The sequence below is a fragment of the Lissotriton helveticus genome, chromosome 10, assembly GCF_964261635.1.
Source record: "Lissotriton helveticus chromosome 10, aLisHel1.1, whole genome shotgun sequence".
Taxonomy (NCBI): Eukaryota; Metazoa; Chordata; class Amphibia; order Caudata; family Salamandridae; genus Lissotriton; species Lissotriton helveticus.
The window spans coordinates 650,143,179-650,165,035 of NC_136071.1; positions in this window are offsets into that span (position 1 = coordinate 650,143,179).

The following is a 21,857-nucleotide window of genomic DNA, read 5'->3' on the forward strand; positions in this document are numbered from 1 at the left end:
CAGCTAACTATATATGGTCTCTAACCTATGGTTTTTTCAGTGAATTTTCAAGGTTTTGTAAATGCAAATTCCTAACTATATATGGTCTATAACCTATGGTTTTTTCAGTGAATTTCATTGGTTTTTTAAAAGCTAATATCTATAGCTGTAAAATATATTCTTTATTACGTGACGTATCACGTAGCCACGTGAGACGCCTCATGACGCGTCGCATAACCGTGATGTATCGGCTCTGCAGCGCAAACAAAACCCGTAACGTAAGCGTGCCGGAGCACGCTTACAGATATATATATTTTTTTTAACCTTAATTAGACAAAATCCACACGTGCACATATCTTGAGGCCTTGCAAAGGCACATCAAACAAACAGCCCCTACAATTTTGCCAAGTTTGCTGGAAATCTATTCCCTTAATTTTTTTTTTACTGTTTCTCTTGGTTTTCCCCTTGTTACGCTTACCGGGATGCTACCCGGTACGCGAACCGGACGCTCCAAAAACACAAGATGGCGGACTCCCGCTACGCTGCCGGTTAGCTGCCCGGTTCGCGTACCGGGAAGCGCCTCTACCGCGAAAAATCGCGGGGGACTTTAATATCCCCCTCATCAATCCTAGGGGGTCAGGAGGGGTTTACCTTGCCCCCTTTCCTTCATTTCCCACTTCTTTTTTCACCACATCTTGTCTCTCGAACCTACCGAGTGACAAGATGGCGGCCGCTCCGGACTGTTTACAATGTTGACAGCTACGCTGCCGGTTAGCTGCCCGGTTAGCTGCCCGGTGAGCTGCCTGGTGAGCTGCCCGGTTCGCGTACCGGGACGCGCCTCTACGGCGTAAAATCGCAAAAAACAATTTTTATTTATTTTTTGCCCCGCGGGGCACTTTAATATCCCCCTCATCAATCCTAGGGGGTCAGGAGTGGTCTACCTTGCCCCCTTTCCTTCATTTCCCCCTTCGTTTTTCACCACATCTTGTCTCTCGATCGTACCGAGAGACAAGATGGCGGCCGCTCCGGACTGTTTAGAATGTTGACAGACACCGGAGAGCCAATCAGCTTCGCTTCGCGAAGTTCCGTTACGCGTCAGTTCCGGGGCGCTAACCGGAGCGCTGTCACAGATATATATATTTTTTTAAACGTTAATTTCTCAAAATCCACTGGAGCACATATATTGAGACATAGCAAAGGCACGTCGGGCAAACCATATCTACAATTTTGCCAAGTTTCATGTAAATCTATTCAGCCGTTCGAGCTAAAAGTGAGTCCAACCGCCCTATGGAAAAATGAATGGGAAAAACGCGTTTTGGGACCCCCCTTTTCTCTCGGCCCCCCCTTGACAAAACCCCCCCAAATTTTCAGGGGCTGCTCGGAAACAGATTGTGCCATTTTCCTGAAAATTTCAGCCAATTCCGTCCACAAACGCCAAAGTTATTAGACATAGAATTTTCAGAAATCCCATAGAGAAAAAATCCTAACTATATATACCCACTGGCTATCGCCAGTAGGTAATATACATATATAAACATATATAATCTGCATATCTATATAAATATAAATGCATGCATACATATACATATATGCATACATATGCATGTTATTTACATGAAAGTTTTAAAAACACTAATAAAAGCAAAGCTAAAAAGCCACCTCATTACAAACAGAATGGCTTTAACTTAAACGAGGGCGAGATCTATTGCATTTTCAATGCTTGTTTACTTTGGTTCTATCAAGAAGGCATTCAGATGTGTCACACATTTGCCATAAATTCTGAATGTTAGCACTCTAGTTGCTCATTAGATCACTGTAGTAAAGCTAGTGCTCACCAGGGAAGTCTGCTGCTAATCATGGTTTGCAGCCATTTTCCCGCATTTTTTATCCCGCAGACTTTCAGTCCGCATACCATTATCCCGCAAGGTCATTGACCTCGCATACCATTATCCTGCATTTTTTCAAAACGCATGTGCATTTATCGCGCATGCCTTTACAAAGAATTACGTTTTAAAGGCATGTATGGTAAATGTATTTGCGTTGTGAAAACCACGATGACGAGAGAGGTAAGTGGGTTTGTGTTAATTTTTTCGTGGGTTAGTGATTGTGTAGTGTAGTGTAGTGTTGTGTAGTGTAGTGTTGTGTTAGTGTAGTGTAGAGTTGTGGTGGTTGTTTAGTGTAGGGTCATGCTGGGGGTAGTGTTTTAGGGTTTAGGGTTGTGTTGTAGTGTTTGCGTAGTGTAGGGTCATGCTGGGGGTAGTGTTTTAGGGTTTAGGGTTGTGTTGTAGTGGTTGCGTAGTGTAGGGTCATGCTGGGGCTAGTGTTTTAGGGTTTAGGGTAGTGTTGTAGTATTTGCGTAGTGTAGGGTCATGCTGGGCGTAGTGTTTTAGGGTTTAGGATAGTGTTGTAGTGTTTGCGTAGTGTAGGGTCATGCTGGGGGTAGTGTTTTAGGGTTTTGGGTAGTGTTGTAGTGTTTGCGTAGTGTAGGGTCATGCTGGGGTGTAGTGTTTTAGGGTTTAGGGTAGTGTTGTAGTGTTTGCGTAGTGTAGGGTCATGCTGGGGGTAGTGTTTTAGGGTTTTGGGTAGTGTTGTAGTGTTTGCGTAGTGTAGGGTCATGCTGGGGGTAGTGTTTTAGGGTTTTGGGTAGTGTTGTAGTGTTTGCGTAGTGTAGGGTCATGCTGGGGTGTAGTGTTTTAGGGTTTTGGGTAGTGTTTGCGTAGTGTAGGGTCATGCTGGGGTGTAGTGTTTTAGGGTTTTGGGTAGTGTTGTAGTGTTTGCGTAGTGTAGGGTCATGCTGGGGGTAGTGTTTTAGGGTTTTGGGTAGTGTTGTAGTGTTTGCGTAGTGTAGGGTCATGCTGGGGGTAGTGTTTTAGGGTTTTGGGTAGTGTTGTAGTGTTTGCGTAGTGTAGGGTCATGCTGGGGGGTAGTGTTTTAGGGTTTTGGGTAGTGTTGTAGTGTTTGCGTAGTGTAGGGCATGCTGGGGGTAGTGTTTTAGGGTTTTGGGTAGTGTTGTAGTGTTTGCGTAGTGTAGGGTCATGCTGGGGGTAGTGTTTTAGGGTTTAGGGTAGTGTTGTAGTGTTTGCGTAGTGTAGGGTCATGCTGGGGGTAGTGTTTTAGGGTTTAGGGTAGTGTTGTAGTGTTTGCGTAGTGTAGGGTCATGCTGGGGGTAGTGTTTTAGAGTTTAGGGTAGTGTTGTAGTGTTTGCGTAGTGTAGGGTCATGCTGGGGGTAGTGTTTTAGGGTTTAGGGTAGTGTTGTAGTGTTTGCGTAGTGTAGGGTCATGCTGGGGGTAGTGTTTTAGGGTTTAGGGTAGTGTTGTAGTGTTTACGTAGTGTAGGGTCATGCTGGGGTGTAGTGTTTTAGGGTTTTGGGTAGTGTTGTAGTGTTTGCGTAGTGTAGGGTCATGCTGGGGGTAGTGTTTTAGGGTTTAGGGTAGTGTTGTAGTGTTTGCGTAGTGTAGGGTCATGCTGGGGTGTAGTGTTTTAGGGTTTTGGGTAGTGTTGTAGTGTTTGCATAGTGTAGGGTCATGCTGGGGGTAGTGTTTTAGGGTTTAGGGTAGTGTTGTAGTGTTTGCGTAGTGTAGGGTCATGCTGGGGTGTAGTGTTTTAGGGTTTTGGGTAGTGTTGTAGTGTTTGCGTAGTGTAGGGTCATGCGGGGGTGTAGTGTTTTAGGGTTTTGGGTAGTGTTGTAGTGTTTGCGTAGTGTAGGGTCATGCTGGGGGTAGTGTTTTAGGGTTTTGGGTAGTGCTGTAGTGTTTGCGTAGTGTAGGGTCATGCTGGGGGTAGTGTTTTAGGGTTTTGGGTAGTGTTGTAGTGTTTTCGTAGTGTAGGGTCATGCTGGGGGGTAGTGTTTTAGGGTTTTGGGTAGTGTTGTAGTGTTTGCGTAGTGTAGGGCATGCTGGGGGTAGTGTTTTAGGGTTTTGGGTAGTGTTGTAGTGTTTGCGTAGTGTAGCGTCATGCTGGGGGTAGTGTTTTAGGGTTTAGGGTAGTGTTGTAGTGTTTGCGTAGTGTAGGGTCATGCTGGGGGTAGTGTTTTAGGGTTTAGGGTAGTGTTGTAGTGTAGGGTCATGCTGGGGGTAGTGTTTTAGGGTTTAGGGTAGTGTTGTAGTGTTTGCGTAGTGTAGGGTCATGCTGGGGGTAGTGTTTTAGGGTTTAGGGTAGTGTTGTAGTGTTTGCGTAGTGTAGGGTCATGCTGGGGGTAGTGTTTTAGGGTTTAGGGTAGTGTTGTAGTGTTTGCGTAGTGTAGGGTCATGCTGGGGTGTAGTGTTTTAGGGTTTTGGGTAGTGTTGTAGTGTTTGCGTAGTGTAGGGTCATGCTGGGGGTAGTGTTTTAGGGTTTAGGGTAGTGTTGTAGTGTTTGCGTAGTGTAGGGTCATGCTGGGGTGTAGTGTTTTAGGGTTTTGGGTAGTGTTGTAGTGTTTGCGTAGTGTAGGGTCATGCTGGGGGTAGTGTTTTAGGGTTTAGGGTAGTGTTGTAGTGTTTGCATAGTGTAGGGTCATGCTGGGGGTAGTGTTTTAGGGTTTAGGGTTGTGTTGTAGTGTTTGCGTAGTGTAGGGTCATGCTGGGGGTAGTGTTTTAGGGTTTAGGGTTGTGTTGTACTGTTTGTGTAGTGTAGGGTCATGCTGGGGGTAGTGTTTTAGGGTTTAGGGTAGTTTAGTTGTTTAGTGTATGCTAAAGGCATATTCGTTCTAAAAGTTTTCGTGATTTTAATTTGCGGCCTAATAGTACATGCGGGATTTTTTTTTGCGGACTGATGGTATGCGGGATTTCGTCATATATTCGCTAATCATACTTTCTATGGCAAAATGAACCCCCTCATTTTGTTCATTTTTAAATTAAATGTTTTAAGAGTTACCAGTCCCTACAATTTTGCCAAGTTTGGTGTAAATCCATTCAGCCGTTCAGGCTAAAAGTGAGGCCAACCGCGCTATGGAAAATTGCATGGGAAAAACACGTTTTGGGACCCCCTTTTTTCTCAGCCCCCCCTTGACGAACCCCCCCAAATTTTCAGGGGCTGCTCAGAAACAAAATGTTCCATTTTCCTGAAAATTTCAGCCAATTCTGTCCTCAAACGCCAAAGTTATTCGACATAGAATTTTCAAAAATCCCATAGGAAAAAAATCCTAACTATATATACCTACTAGTAGGTAATATATATATATATATATATATATATATATATATATATATATATATATATATATATATATATATATATATATATATATATATATATATATATATATATTCACTGAAAAAAACATAGGTTTTACACACGTTATAGTTGGGGATTAGCATTTTAAAAACCATTGAAATTTACAGGAACACACATTCACTGGATGATGTCATCAGTGATGTCATCAGTGATGTCAATTGAGATGTCATCAGTGATGTCATGAGTGATGTCACTGACCATGTCATGAGTGATGTAATATGTGACATCATCCGCAGTGCATTGCGGTCGCGCGAGTTATAGTTAGCTGAACTAACTATAACAGGGGAATTTCAAAGGTTTTGTATGAGTAAAATGACCAGCTAACTATAACTGGTGTGAAACCTATGTTTTTTTCAGTGAATTTCAAAGGTTTTTAAAATGCTAATTCCTAACTATAACGTGGCTGTAACCTATGGTTTTTTTCAGTGAATTTTAATGGTTTTGTAAATGAAAGTTTTTTAATGTAATAATTGTTATATATTTATACTGATTTACAACATTATTATAATTTTTTTATTTTTAGATATATTATTTTTTAAATTACATTACATATTTTTAATATAAATTGATAAAAAATGTTTGTACACCTCTCTGCAACGCAGCCCCCTGACGCGTTTGCAGAGGGGGAACTAATTCCACTTGCATACTGGGGGTCCCTGGGGGCCAGCTAGCCCACCAGGAACCTCCAGTATTCCCCAGGGGGCTGCATTGCAGAGAGGTGTAATGAGGCCACACCCTTTTTTTACACCTCGCTGCAACGCAGCCCCCGGGGGTGTTTGCAGAGGGAGAACTAATTCGCCTTGCAAACTGGGGGTCCCTGGGGGCCAACTAGCCCACCTGGAACCTCCAGTATGCGCCAGGGGGCTGCATTTCAGAGAGGTGTAATGAGGCCACACCCTTTTTCACACCTCTCTGCAGCGCAGCTCACGGGCACGTTTGCAGAGGGGGAACTAATTCCCCTTTTATATTGGTTTTCCCTGGGGGCCAACTAGCCCACCTGGAACGTCCAGTATGCGCCAGGGGCTGCATTGCAGAGAGGTGTAATGAAGCCACACCCTTTTTTTACACCTCTCTGCAACGCAGCCCCCGGGCACGTTTGCAGAGGGAGAACTAATTCCCCTTGCAAACTGGGGGTCCCTGGGGGCCAACTAGCCCACCTGGAACCTCCAGTATGCGCCAGGGGCTGCATTGCAGAGAGGTGTAATGAGCCTATGCCCCTTTTTACACCTCTCTGCAACGCAGCCCCCGGGCGTGTTTGCAGAGGGGGAACTAATTCCCCTTGCATACTGGGGGTCACTGTTAGGCAACTAGCTCACCAGGAGCCTCCAGTATGTGCCAGGGGGCTGCGTTGCTTTGCCCCGGAGGGCGGCAGTCCCCGGGGCAGTGTGTTGGGGGATTGGGCACCCCCCACACTTCTTTATCACTATGCCCCCACAATTTGGTCCCCCTGGGGGGTAATTTTTAAATAAACATACCGGGTTTTTTTAAAAACATTTTTGGCTTTGGGGGTCCTTGTGGGACCCCATGAGCAGGCCTAGGGGGTCAGGGTGCTTCTACCCCCCTTTTTGTGTTTTACACATTTGTTTTTCTGCTTTCTTGTGCCTCGGTCTACCGAGCACAAGATGGCTGCCAACACTTCCTGGTTTGAAGTGTTGAAAGCCAATGAGCATGCAGCTCGTGCTCGAGAAGTTTTAGAACTCAAAAAGGGGGCAGGGTAGAAGCACCCTGACCCCCTAGGCCTGCTCAGGGGTTCCCACATGGACCCCCAAGGCAAAAAAAAAATTGGGGGGGGGAGCACCGTGCGCGCACCCCGCGGTTTTTCGATTTTTTTTTCTTTTTCTTTTCGCCTGGACCCCCTGAGCAGGCCTAGGGAGTCAGGGTGCTTCTACCCTGCCCCCTTTTTGAGTTCTACACTTTTTTTCTGCTTTCTTGTGCCTCAGTCTACTGAGGCACAAGATGGCTGCCATCAATTTCTGTTTTGGAGTGTTGACAGACAGTGGCAGCCAATCAGCATGAAGCTCGTGCACGGCAAGGTGCGCGTGCGGCGCGCTTATAGATATATAATTGATTTTAACTTTAATTTTCTCAGCAACTACTGGAGGGATTTACACCATTTAAACAAAAGCGTGATCTGCGTACCAAACCCTACCATTTTCCCAAATTTGGTGTCATTCCGTTCAGCGGTTCGGGCTGTAGCCATGTCTAATCGTCCTATGGAAATTAACATGGGGAAAACACGTTTGGGACCCCCCTTTTTTCGCATCCCCCGCTTGACGAATATTCCCTAGACTTTCAGGGAAAGAGCGGGCCATCTTCTTTGAGAAATTCGCGGCGATTCATCAACCAGCGCCAAAGTTATTCCAATAGAATGTTCGGATTTCCTATGGAAACTAGGTCCTAACTATAACTACCTAGGATTGTTTTCCATAGGAAATCCGCAACATTCTATTGGAAATAACTTTGGCGCAGATTGGGGGATCTGCCTGTAATTTTCCTCAAATTTGCCTCGCTGCACTGCGCTCCTTTCCTAAAAGTTTGGGGGGGATTCGTCAAGCGGGGGCCGAGATAAAAGGGGGTCCCAAAACGTGTTTTCCCCATGTTAATTTCCATAGGGCGGTTGGACTCACTTTTAGCTCGAACGGCTGAATGGATTTTTACCAAACTTGGCAAAATTGTAGGGACTGGTAGCCCGATGTGCCTTTGCTATGTCTCAAGATATGTGCTCCAGCGGATTTTGAGTATTTTAAGTTCAAAAAAATATATATATCTATAAGCGCGCCCCGGTACGCGCACCGGGGAGCGCACCCGGCGCGTAACGCGAGTTCGCGCGCGGAAAGCTGATTGGCTCTCGGGTGTCTGTCAACATTCCAAACAGTCCGGAGCGGCCGCCATTTGGTGTCTCGGTAGGATCAAGACACAAGAGGTGGCAAAAACAAAGGGGGAAATGACCATAAGGGGGCAGGGTAGACCCCTCCTGACCCCCTAGGTTTGATGTGGGGGCCATAAAAGGTCCCCGCGGGGCAAAAAAAAAAATATTCCAATTTTCATGTGGGGAGCGCCCGGTACGTGCACTGAGGAGCGTACCAGGGAGCGTACCAAGGGGAAAACCCAGTGAAACAGTAAAATAATAATTTAAAGTGCTTAGAGGTAGGTTAGCTGTGAATAGAGTTGTTGTGTTCTGTGGGTGATTTAAGTACGAACATGTAGGTACCAATGCAGAGTTTTAAATTCAATGTAGACCGTCTCCTTTGTAGATAATTTGCATGTTGTTACAGAAGTTATTGTGGTATATGGAATCCATAGCATAGTCTGTCAGGAAAGTAGAAACAGATCCTTTAAGCACACCCTGAGAAGGTCTAGGGGATCATAGGTAGTCTATCCTGCTCCCTTATGATGTTTTCCAGTATTACATTTAATCTCTTCTAAATTTACATAAAATTGGCGGTGATATCGTGGATTAGAGACGGACAGTGAGAGAAGGGAGGCAGGAGATGAAAAACAGATGTCAAATACACTTTGGAGATAATATAGTGGGAGAAAGGAAGTAACTATGAGCAAACTTACTATGTAACTCCAACAAATTGCACAGTATAGTATAAGTCTCACTTTATAATATAATCTTTTTGGTACGACTTCAAGAATTACATAAGAATTACATATAAAAATGAATAATGTCTGAAACAATTTTTAATTATTAAATAAAAATGTATTGTTGAGATTGTTCATACTCTATTAAAACTTCTAACATCAGATTATCTGGAATCTCCTCCACAATTTCATTGCATCATTCCATTGCTTCAAGGCAGTTTATTAGTTCTTGATCCCCAGACTCATCCATGAAATCAAAGCCTTTCTTAAGAATGTTGTTATGCATAATTTCAAAAGAAATTGTATTGGTCTCCCCTTTACCTTCCATTTTTTGGCTGTAAATTGCATAAAAAATAACTATATTAGTAGAGTTAGGGCACTGTTGGGTTTAAGTTCAGGCAGGTACTTCTGAGTTTTTACCAGTGAAGTTATCTTTGGGCAGTGTATGTTATCAGGCAGGAAGTAGAAATATAAAAAAGTGCATGTGAAGAAGTTTAAGTAAATTCATATTATTATAGAGAAGCCTAAATCAATCCATAACTACAACAGAGAAGCCTATCTCAATCTATAACTATAACAGAGGGACAGTAAAAAACTATCAGAAAACGTTTTTCCAATTTAACTTAAAGTGCAGAACATAGTTCCCCTTACAAATTAACAAATTACCTTTCAGAAAGGAGTTAATGTTTTCAGAGGAAATACTTTATAAATGTACCTCAGGTAGTAGTACTCAAAATGGCCGTGTTTCCCTCTCATTTTTCATTTATATTCATGTACATAACCAATGGAATTTCAGGAAAAAAAAGTAGAAAATGAAAGTAACATTTTCATTGGTTGCAAATTCTAACACTTTCAAATGTGTTTTAGTCATGTAATTTACCTCAGGATATTTAGACAGGGCTACAGCCCAAATGGGTCAATGGAATTCCACCAAATTTGGGAAAATGGTAGGGACTGCGTTGTAGTAGGGCCTATTCTATATATGGTGAAAGTCTCTCTAGTGGTTTTTATGTAAATTAACTTCTAAAAATGTTTTAGGGCGCTTACCGGTGCGCGCCCCGGTACGCGTACCGGTAGTGCTACGGGAGTCCTCCATCTTGTGTTTCGGTAGATTTGAGACACAAGATGGAGGACAAACAACGTTGGGAATGGGTAAAAGGGGGCACGGTAGACACTCCCTGACCCCCTAGGTTTTCAGAGGGGGGCTTAGGAGGCCCATATAGGCACAAAAAAACAAATTTGTTTTTTAATTTTCGCGGGGGAAGCGCCCGGTACGCGCACCGGGGAGCGCACCGGGGAGCGCACCGGGGAGCGTACTTTGGTGAAAAACAGTGAAAAAAGTTAGGGAAAAATAATAATTTTGAGTGATCAGAGGTAGGGTAGCCCTGAAAAGAGCTTTTGGGTTCTGTGGCTGATTTAGGTACCTACAAGTAGGTTCCAATGCACAGTCTTATATTCAGGAGGAATATTCTATTCCCCTCATCTGAGAAGTGCACACCATCTCCTCTGTAGATATCTTGCATGTTGTAACGCAAGTTATTGTTGTATATTGAACCCATTCCATAGTCTCTCATGTAAGCAGAAACAGATTTATTCACATGTTTCCGTGCTTTCTCAAATTGTGGACAAAATTGGTTGGACCACTTCCATTTCTGTCTTTGGCATATATTGGAAAATACCAAGGCAGTTTGAGGAAAAAGTGCCATCAATTGCTCAAAGGTGTCTTTTAAAAACATTTCCAGACCTACCCTAGTCAAAGTGCTTAAGTCATTTCCACCCCAGTGCTGAATTATGAGGTGAGGGTGTGGCAGATGCAAAAAGGTTTACACCAATGGTATCAATTGATGACATCTCAATCCTCTCTGGCCAATCCATTTGATGTTCACATTTGGTAAATCAAGGTTGTGAAAATTTCTGGTAGCTGCATACCTTTGAGCCCAGTGGATGTAGCTATGTCCAATAATCCAGACAGAATACATGGTGAGAGGAGGTTCTGGTGCAGTCAGATGAAGTGTGGGAATGAAATGGCAGTTGGAACAGTAGGAGTTTGTAAAAAAAACTGTGGAGTTTCAGTGCTCTTGAATAACAAGCAATGATTGGTGGATTCAGATATTTGAAAACTGAAAGTTAGGGTGCATGGTTCTGTTTTGTGAAAGAAGCAATTTGAATGGTTAAGAAAAAGTCATTTAAAGAAACTTTGCACTGGATATGCTGGTGTATTAAGAGGTCAAACATCCTTGCTAAGTTCAATTGCAACATTGTAGAATAAACTTTTAAACCTGAGAGCTCAGTGAGGAGGGAGTTGCTATGGTAACAGGTAGAAAGAGCTGAGGGGGGGAAGGGTGTCGGTTTGAAAATAGAGAGGGAAGAGTTTTGATTGGTTACCATGAGGAATATGTGTGTAGAATTAGAGGTTCTCTGTGCCATTCATGGTTGCAGTGCCTGGAGTACATACCTTTTGCTCTGCTAAAGAAATATTGGTGTGTGTGTCTGACACTGTTCTCAATCTCCTAAAGCATTTGTAAAGGTAAGTAATGATTCATTACTTATAGATAGAGACTTGTATACTCTATGGAGAAGATTTGGAAGCAAATGGTGGTTTTTTAATGTTGCTTTGTGTCATGTTTTTTTATAATGCTTGGTAAAAAGTTTCTACTGCATAGAGGAATTGTATTTTGTAAAATTGTGAAGTTTCAGTAGTGACATGGAATGCTTGTACATATGACCTGTGCTGTGTTTCTTAAATGTGATGTCAAAAACGGATTTTGGGGAAAATGAATGGCTTTTACATTTTTGAGAAGGAATAAATAGTGTCTGCATGCTTAAAGAAGTAAATTTGACCCTTTCACAATGATGTTACCTGTGTTAACTCAGAGTAGGAAGCACATTGAGTTTCTTTGCATAGAGGAATTGTATTTTGTAAAATTGTGAAGTTTCAGTAGTGACATGGAATGCTTGTACATAGGACCTGTGCTGTGTTTCTTAAATGTGATATCAAAAACGATTTGGGGGAAAATTAATGGCTTTTACATTTTTGAGAAGGAATAAATAGTGTCTGCATGCTTAAATAAATAAATTTGACCCTTTCACAATGATGTTACCTGTGTTAACTCAGAGGAATCACATTGAGTTTCTTTGCTGTTGGTTTGTGTCATGTTTTTTGATAATCGTTGAATTTCAGTAGTGAAATTGAATGCTTGTACATAGGACCTGTGCTGTGTTTCTTAAATGTGATGTGAAAATGATTTTGGGGAAAATGAATGGGTTTTACATTTTTGAGAAGGAATAAATAGTGTCTGCATGATTAAAGAAATACATTTGAACCTTTTACAATGATGTCACCTGTGTTACCTCATACTAGGAAGCACATTGAGCTTCTTTGAAATTGGTTTGTGTCATGTTTTTTGATAATGCTTGGTATCAACATTTGCAACATAGAGGATTTGTATTTTGTGAAATAGTGAGGTTTCAGTAGTTGAATTGAATGCTTGTACATAGGACCTGTGCTGTGTTTCTTAAATGTGAGGTGAAAAACGATTTTGGGGAAAATTAATGGCTTTTACATTTTTGAGAAGGAATAAATAATGTCTGCATGATTAAAGAAATACATTTGATCCTTTTACAATGATGTCACCTGTGTTACCTCATACTAGGAAGCACGTTGAGCTTCTTTGCTATTGGTTTGTGTCATGTTTTTGATAATGCTTGGTATTAACATGTGCAAGATAGAGGATTTGTACTTTGTGAAATAGTGAGGTTTCAGTAGTTGAAATGAATGCTTGTACATAGGACCTGTTCTGTGTTTCTTAAATGTGATGTGAAAAACGATTTTGGGGAAAATGAATGGCTTTTACATTTTTGAGAAGGAATAAATAGTGTCTGCATGATTAAAGAAATAAATTTGAACCTTTTTACAATGATGTCACCTGTGTTACATCATGCTAGGAAGCACATTGAGCTTTTTTGCTGTTGGTTTGTGTCATGTTTTTTTGATAATGCTTGGTATCAACATTTGCAAGGTAGAGGATTTGTATTTGATGAAATAGTGAGGTTTCAGTAGTGAAATTGAATGCTTGTACATAGGACCTGTGCTGTGTTTCTTAAATGTGATTTGAAAAACGATTTTGAGGAAAATCAATGGCTTTTAGATTTTTGAGAAGGAATAAATTGTGTCTGCATGATTAAATAAATATATTTCAACCTTTCACAATGATGTCACCTGTGTTATGTCAGATTAGGAAGTAGATTGTGCAGATGAGGTGAGGCATGTCCAGAGGTACAGAGGAGGTGAGGCCTGTGTTCAAGACTGTAGTGGGAGAGAGGCCTTTCCTGGGGAGCATAGGTGGTGAAGCCTGTGTCTAAGAGTGCAGTGGACTAGACTTCATGAAGCCTATCCCCCACTGCACTCTTAGACACAGGCTTCACCTTCTTTGTACCCCTGGACAGACCTCTTTTCCACTACACTCTTCAATACAGGCCTCACCTCCTCTGCACCCCTGGACAACCCTCACCTCATCTGTAACCCTGAATAGACGATTTAAATAGTAAGGAAATATGCCCTCAAGGCAGAGGCGAAGGAAAGATGCCAAGCGGAAAAAATCAAAAACAGCAATGGAATTACAACACTCCTCTACAACAAATACTTCAAAAAACAGGAAAAAAGCTCCTGGTAAGACAACTAAGTCTTTCTTACGGAACATATGCAGATCAACAAAAAATGTTGGTGAAAATGTGGATAAAGAGAAGGAGAGAGCAAATTTGAAAAGGAAGGAGAGGCCCCCCAAAAATGTTACTACTGGAGCAGGAGAGAATAATATGTATAGGAATAGAAGGCAGAATCAGTTTAGAGACATTCGTAAACGAATGTTTCGCAATAGGGTGGTTTTAAATTTGTTAAAAAACATTAGGAAAGGTAAACAGAGAGCTGCTTTTTATAAGAAAAAGAAAAGTGTAGAGAAGATTGTTGATCAGGCTTTTGAAGTTAAGAAAAAATTATTTATTTTAATAATCAATAGAATTAGGACACTTAACAAGACAATTGATGTTTTCAAATCAAACAGTAGATGGAAAAGAGTAATTAATCGGACTAATTTTTGTAAAGTTTTTTCAGGAGAATGGATGCACAGTTCAAGTTGTGAGCCATTTTTTAATGAGGAGAGTTACTTCCAGGAGAATGATTTAGTGCATGCAGTTGACACCAGTGGTCGAGCATATGAGGTGAAAGACGGTTGTCTGATTGAAAAAGAGAAACTTGTGCCTAGAGAACTAGAAGAGGTGTTAACTGATGAAGTTTTAGGGAGACGTACTAAGGGTCCAGTGTACACTTGGAAGTGTAGTAGAATTTGTAGTGTGCGACAGGAATCAATCGATTTGTTTTGTAATTTCTTACGTACATATAGTAAGAAAAGTCTAAAACAGAAAATGAAGATGTTGCAAGACTTAGATCCTTGCAGAGTGAGAGAAAACACAGGTTTGCAAGGGCATTCACTGGCTTGTCTTTCTAGAAAAGTCTGTCATCATTTTAGGATGTTAGCAGTGCATCATAACAAAATGAGGAAATTAGTGAGAAGGTTGTATTATGCAAAAATTCCAGCACTTAAGCTTAAACAATTAAACAGTGCTCTTTTGCATGGAACTGAATTAGATGTGAAGAAGATTTGTGAAGAAATTGAGATTTGTTATTTTGGTGAAAAAGAGGACAGTGTAGAAATTGACACAGATATTCAAGGTAATGTGGAAGACAATGTACAGATTTCAAGTACAGAAAAGTTTGACCAGGAAATTACCAGGTTTAAGTTGAAATCAAGTGAAAGGCCGAATTGTACTTGTGTGTGTTGTCGACGAACTCATTATAAGCATCAAAGTAGATTAGTTGATTTATACGTAAAAAATGAAAAGATTAATAATTATGAGTGGAAGGATTTTGCAACTTATTTGTGGGTGGAGAATTCTTTTGATTTGAGTTCTGATCAGCGTATTTGTAAATATTGTTATGATAAATTAAATCAAAACAGAATGCCTGCTAGAGCTGTTCATAATAATCTGGAGTTGGTAGACATTCCTCCTGAATTGATGGAATTAAATACATATGAGTCTATTTTGATTCAATGTGTCCATCCTTTTCAGGCAGTTGTTCGCATGGAGCCTAAGATAGGGAAATTGCCTCCTTCAGATTTACAGAGAGGATTAAAGGGAAGAGTTGTTTATTTGCCTCTAGATTTCAAGAAAAATATTGACACAATTGGTGTAGAGAAAGTGGAAGAGGAACCTCTGGTTATTCTAGTTAATGGGGTTCCGACAAAGAGTAAGAAAATCTGGCAAGATTTAGTGGATGCTAGGAAAGTCAAACAGGCAACATTGTATTTGGTCAAAAACAATGAGTACTACAAACATGTATGTGTTGGAGCAGAGAAAACAGCTGCAGATGTTGACAGTGATTGTTCAGGTGGCCAAATTGAAAAAGTTGATGTGTCTAGAAGTGAAGAAATATATAAACATTATACTGTTCATCCTTTGCATTCCAAAGAAGTGATGGGGAATGCAATTGACTTGTTTCAAATGAAAGCAGCAAAAGGAAGTCCCATTAGTGTATGGGAAGAAAGTTTGGAAGCTCATTGTTTTCCACATTCATTTCCAACAGGTCGAGGTGGACAATATGACGATCGACCACTTCAAATTCCTGCATCTGAATATCGAACTTTAAGATTATATGCTGAAGATCCAAGGTTTCGTCAATGCATTCCATATTTGTTTCATCTACTGTATGAAAGTGACTTGTCTGGGCTTTCTTATGCAGTAAACCATATACTGAAAAGTGGAGCACATCTGCAAAATGTTTTGGCAAGGGATTTTATGGAAAAAGTCAATCTGCAAGATAATATTTTGGAATCTCATCTAATCAATCTCATGGCATGTCAGCGTGGTACAAATGAGTATTGGTACCGTCGTCATGGGGAATTGAAATGTATGCTAAGAAACTTAGGAACTCCTACATGGTTCCTCACTCTTAGCTGTGCTGAGTATTCATGGGACGACTTACTTCAATTTCTACGAGAGGCAAATGCAAATATACAAAATATAGAATTCAAAACTGCTGGAGAACTGTGTTCTTTGGATCCAGTGAATGTATGCAGATATTTCAATCATAGATTTGAAGCTATGATGTCTTTTATTACCAACAAAAAAAATCCTCCCCTTGGAGAGGTTTTGGATTTCTTTTGGAGAAAGGAGTATCAAGCGAGAGGTGCTCCTCATATACATATGTTGTTGTGGATTAAAGATGCACCCAAATTTGGAACAGATTCGGATGAGACAGTGATGAGCTTCATTGAAGAGTATTCAACATGTGCTGTTCCGAAAACTACCAAAGAAAACAGTTTAAGGCAACCAGTTTTACGCTTTCAATCCCATCGTTATGTAAAGTACTGTCGTCGAAAATTCAGAAACAAGGACAAGTTCTACGTTCTACAAGTTCTACGTTTCGGGTTTCCACGACCAGTGATTTCTAAAGGAAGAGTAAATAATTTGATGTCTTCTCTGCGACATACTGTGACGAGGAAATCACCAAACAATACATACAATTTAAAAAGAAACGAAGAGTCCAAGTACATCAACGACTACAACCCAGTGATTTTGTCCATGTGGAATGCTAACATGGATATTCAGTTCGTTGCTGACAACTCTATTGCTGTGGCTAGATATGTGACGTCTTACATCACAAAAAAAGAAAAGACAGAACTGAAGGAAATGTGGGAGGACATTTCACATTAAAAGAGTATAAGTAAAAAATTATACAGTTTCAGTTTGAAGATGTTGTCGCATCGAGAAATTGGAGCATATGAATGTTCTGATCGGTTATCATCAGCAAGTCTCTACGCCAAGTCTAGAACAATTATTTGGGCAAGTCTAGGTCTTGCTACAACACGAAACCGAGTTTTGAAATTTGTACAAGAAATTGAGTATTTGGCGGAGAAAGAACCAAACAGTACAGATATTTTGAAGGCAAACATGTTGGATACATACTATCGAAATAGAAGTAGTCATCTTGAGAACAGTTGTTTGTATGAAGTTCTACAAAACTATATTTATAAGAGGAACATCAGAGAAGATATCAATAATGGAATATATGCTGTCATTGGGTGTGAAGGATGTCTAGTGAAGCAGAGAAAAGGCCATTTGATTAATCATCGAAAATTAAGTTGCGAAAATCCAGAGAAAAGGGAATTTTACTATTTAGGTCTTTTGCAACTCTTTAAGCCATGGCGTACAGAAGAGGAACTACTTGGAGATTTTCTCTGTTACGAAGATTCTTTTAATGCAACCAAGGATACCATAGAATGTCCAGTTTTTTCAAATTATCTGCAAATGTTGAACGAAGAGATAGAGCAAGAAGCCACAATTGCTGTAGAGATTGCTAGAGACAGTTCTCAAGACAGTCAGAGTTCTACTTCATTGAGTCAGGATCCACTAGGAGGACCAATTATCCAAAATTAAGCTGCCACTGCCATGGATGAGGTGGAAAGAGCTATGGAACAAGCTCAAGATGATGTAGTTAACTTAGAAGATTTGGTGAAACAACTAAACCTTGAGCAGAAGCAGATATATGACGAAGTCACAGAACAGATTGAACATGGATTCAGTCATGAGAAAAAAGAGTGCTCATGTACATCATTTAAGCCTGTCCAACTGTACGTGAGTGGAGAAGCGGGAACTGGAAAAAGTTTTCTGATTAAAGCAATTGCAACTTATCTGCAGAAAAGGACTGATTCACCGCTATCTTGTGTTGTTACCGCTCCAACTGGGCTGGCAGCACATAATATTAAAGGGATTACTTTACATCGTTTACTGATGCTGCCAGTGGAGCATGATAACAAATTGCAATACCACAAGCTATCTGGAGATGCGTGTTCCGAAGTTTCGAGAGTCCTGAAGAAAATGAAACTTCTTATCATTGATGAAGTAAGCATGGTCTCAAATCTAATGCTTGCTTTTGTGCATTTGAGAATGCAAAAAATTCTTAGAACAGAGTATGATGTGTTATTTGGAGGGAAACACATTATTGTTTTTGGAGATCTACTGCAGTTGACTCCAGTGAAAGGACAACCAGTGTTTAAAATGGTCACGCATGAAGATACAAGGAAGTGCCTAGGAAGCATTGGAAACGTTAATATATGGTTAAATTTCAAATATGCAGAACTACTCCAAAATATGCGACAGGCAAAGGATGAAGATTATAAAAATATTCTACAAGATGTAAGAATCGGAAAAGTAATTCAGCATGGGAAAAAAGCTTTACATGGACGATTAATTTTAAATTTGTACCCAAATGAAAACATTCTTCCAGAGAATATTTTTAAGAAAATTAACGAGAAGAAATCTGGGATATGTTTGATGCCAACTCTGAAAGAATGTTCCATGTTCAACAACAAAATGTTAAAGTTAGAAAATGAAGAGATAGTGAAAATGGAAGCTATAGATAAAATAGAGCATATAGGAGCAACAATTATTTTGTCTGAAAATTTGAAATCAAAATTGGATTCATTAGAGAAGACTATATCTAAAACTGCTGGTTTTGAAAAGACTCTGAATGTGTGTTTAAATTGTCGTATCATTTTGAGAAGGAATTTAAATGTTGAAAGAGGTCTAGTAAATGGAGCAATGGGTCATGTTGTTGATTTTGTGAATTACAAAAATAGAGATGGAATTGAAATTTTAAAAATTAAATTTTATGGCATTGATTAAATAGAGCAAATTTGTCGTTGTTCAGCTAGATTTTTGCTTGTGAAAGACTTATATGTTCGCAGAAAACAGTTTCCTGTTTGTTTGGCATATGCGGTGACAATCCATAAATCTCAAGGTTTAAGTGTAGATAGTGCTTTGGTGAACATTGGAAGTTCTGTGTTTAAAGAGGGTATGGCATATGTGGCATTATCACGAGTCAGAACTTTATCAGGATTGTACTTGATTGAGTTTGATGAAACAAAAATGTGCGCAGATCTAGATTGTGTTAAAGAATACAATAGGTTAAGAAGAGAGTATGCTCCACATTTGCCTCAATATCCTCTGTTTGAAAAACGTGTGGAAATGAGAATAATTGCAGTGAGGTAGTAGCAAAAAGACAAAAAGTAGATGAAACTGTAATTGTAAGCAGAAGGAAAAAGGATTCTGTTGAAGATGTTGTTGGATTTCAGTTTGAAAACAGTTCTGGTGTCAACTGCTATGCTAATGTAGTGGTTAATGTTATTTTTTTTCTTCAAAATTTACAAGAACAGATTGTTGAAAATGGGGATCAAACATTCTGCTGTTTATTGAATTCTGTGTTTGAGAAATGTAGCAGTGATAGAGCAAAAATAGAAAGTGTTTCAGAAATTCGAAATCTTCTAGACATATGTTCTGGTCAAAATCAATTTTCACAGAATATTCAGCAGGATTGTCAGGAATGTTTAATGTATATGTTTGATGTATTGGAAGATGAAGGTGTAGATATAAAAAATCTTTTTAGCCGTTCTTATCAATGGCAGCATGACTGCGACAACTGTAGTTTATCAAGTAGTAATACAATAGACACTGAAAGATTTATATATTTGACTTTACCAGACTGCAAATCAGTGTCTTTTAATAATCTAGTTAAAGCAGCTGATCACAATATGGTGTGTACCCAATGTAAGTCTGCAATGCTGTCCACATTATTTATACAAAATTATGGTCAGTATGTCATTTTAATGTTCCAACGATGTAGACCTGATGGAAGTAAATTGACAACTTCTATTAAAAATTTTGTGGCTTCTCAGTTATCAATATCAGGAAGAACTTTTGCAACTGTAGCTATTATTTATCATGACGGTCCTTCAACAACATCAGGGCATTACACATGCTACTTAAAATGTCGAAAAGGTTGGAGTAATTGCAATGACACTCATTTGACTTTCAAACAATGTTTGCCTTTTGACTTGAAAAATTCATACCTAGTGTTTTTAGAACCAAAATTTAAGTAAAGGTAATTGCCCTATGAAGACGGGAGCAGTTAATAAAAGTTAGTTTGCTGTTTAAAATTATATTGTGAGTAAAAGCGATGAAGATAATATAAAAATTATAGTTCTCATAAAGGTATGGTAAGTGGATCGCATAGTAAGTAATATCAGTATTATAGGAAATGTTCAACATGAGAGAGCCAGAGATGGAATTATGAATATTTAAATATTGTGAAAATGTGGTTTGAGCCTTTCTTTGAGAACGTCGGGAAAACGGTAATTTTAGAGTTTGTTTTAAGTACTTTGAAAATATACTGATACATCTGACACTATTTGGCCTAAAGGAAAGGTGAAGGAATGAGCAAACAGTCATGACTGAACAGAAGGAGTATATGAAAACATTGAAACATATTTCAGATGTTCTTGGAGCTTTTTTTCTAGAGAGTCGATGAAATGGAATTTTTAGAGAACAGCAGAGTACCTTCCAACGAAAAGGGCCTTCTTGAAGTACTATTTGGCCTAAAGGAAAAGTAAGTGAATGAAAGATTAGTGTACATTTGTGATTTTTAAGTTTATATGTTTTTTTTAAACACAATCTTTTTGATTGTGTTTTTTTTTCCCGCTGTCATATGATGAGTAGTTTAAACTCACTGTTTTAAGTGAAATTCAATATATTCTGAGAACAGCAAAAATAAACTATGTAACATGTTGTACACGTTATTCTATAGTTTGTATTGTGTAATTTAAATTGTATTCCCATTGTCTCACACTCACTTTGCTTTTTGCATCCTCTTTCAGCTCTTTTTACTCACTTACAATGTCTTTCTCTCACTCTGTTTCACCCTTGTTCCTTTACTCCAATTCTTTCACAACCCCTCATTCCCATTTCAACTGTCTGCATCCCCTCTCTCCCTTGCACCACTTTTCAGCTTTCAGTCTCTCTGTTTTATTTCCCTTTTCCGTGTTTTCCTTCTTTCCTGTTTTAGTAATTCCTCTTTACTCATTCAGCTCTTTTGTCGTAGTCTGTCACTATAACTCATCCACCCTCCCTGACTTATCTTTCTATGCTCTTTTCTTTTGTCCTCTTCTCCCTGTTTTTCCTTCACTGCCTCTATATTCTCAGTCCCTGACTCTCCTTGTCTTATGGTCACTTATGTTTATCTACCTTCTATCATTTCTCTTTAAACAAATTCACTGCTCCTCTCTCATAGTTCTTCATCTCTTTTTTTTTACTCCGGTTTCATTACTACTTCTCATTTCCTATTATTCAGTGTCCTTCTCTTTACTTTCATCAACAAATCACATTCTCTCTGTTCCACTGCTTTACTCCTCTTCCCCTCTCTTTCCTTCTTTTCCTTCCTTACTCATTTTCCTTTCCTCACTCATTGTATTCCACTTCACTCAGTCCTTCCCTTAGTCCCTCTGTCTACTAAGTTCCTCACTCCTTTTCCCTCAATCCTTCTATATTATCATCTCTCCCTTCATCCCTTCACTCTGTAACTCCCCTTCACTCACTCTCACTCATCTTCCATTCCTCATTCTTGTAAATGCATCCTCAATGAGACTCCTTTCCCTCTCAGTCATTCCCTTTTTACTTACTCCTGTTTTCTGATTTAGTTTTGGTAACTCACATTCTTTTAGTATCTTTCTTACCTTCAGTTCATTTCTCTCTTCTTCTCTTCCTCTCTGTTACTGAACGTATCTCCCTTACTCTTAGTAATTTGCTCTCGTTCTATTTCTTTTTCCCTCTTTTTGTTCTTCTACAATACTTTATTTCCCTTTCTGTGTCCTTTACTCTTACTTTATTTCTTAGTACACTTTTATGATTTTTAACCTCTTGGCTTGTATCTTCTATTTTAAAATATATATTTTACTAATTATAACTTTTTTTTTCTCTTTCATAGATACAAAGTGTAGTTAAAACAGGTAATTAAATTTACATTAATTATATGGTAAGTATGACTAAAAAAATGTAATTTGTCAACACCCTTTGCTTTAACCTCATTACTATACTCTCACCCTACCTCACTCCTGTTTACTTACTCTGCTTTCCTCACTTATTCTTATCCTCCATGTTTACTCCTCTTTCCCTACTGTCCTACCACATT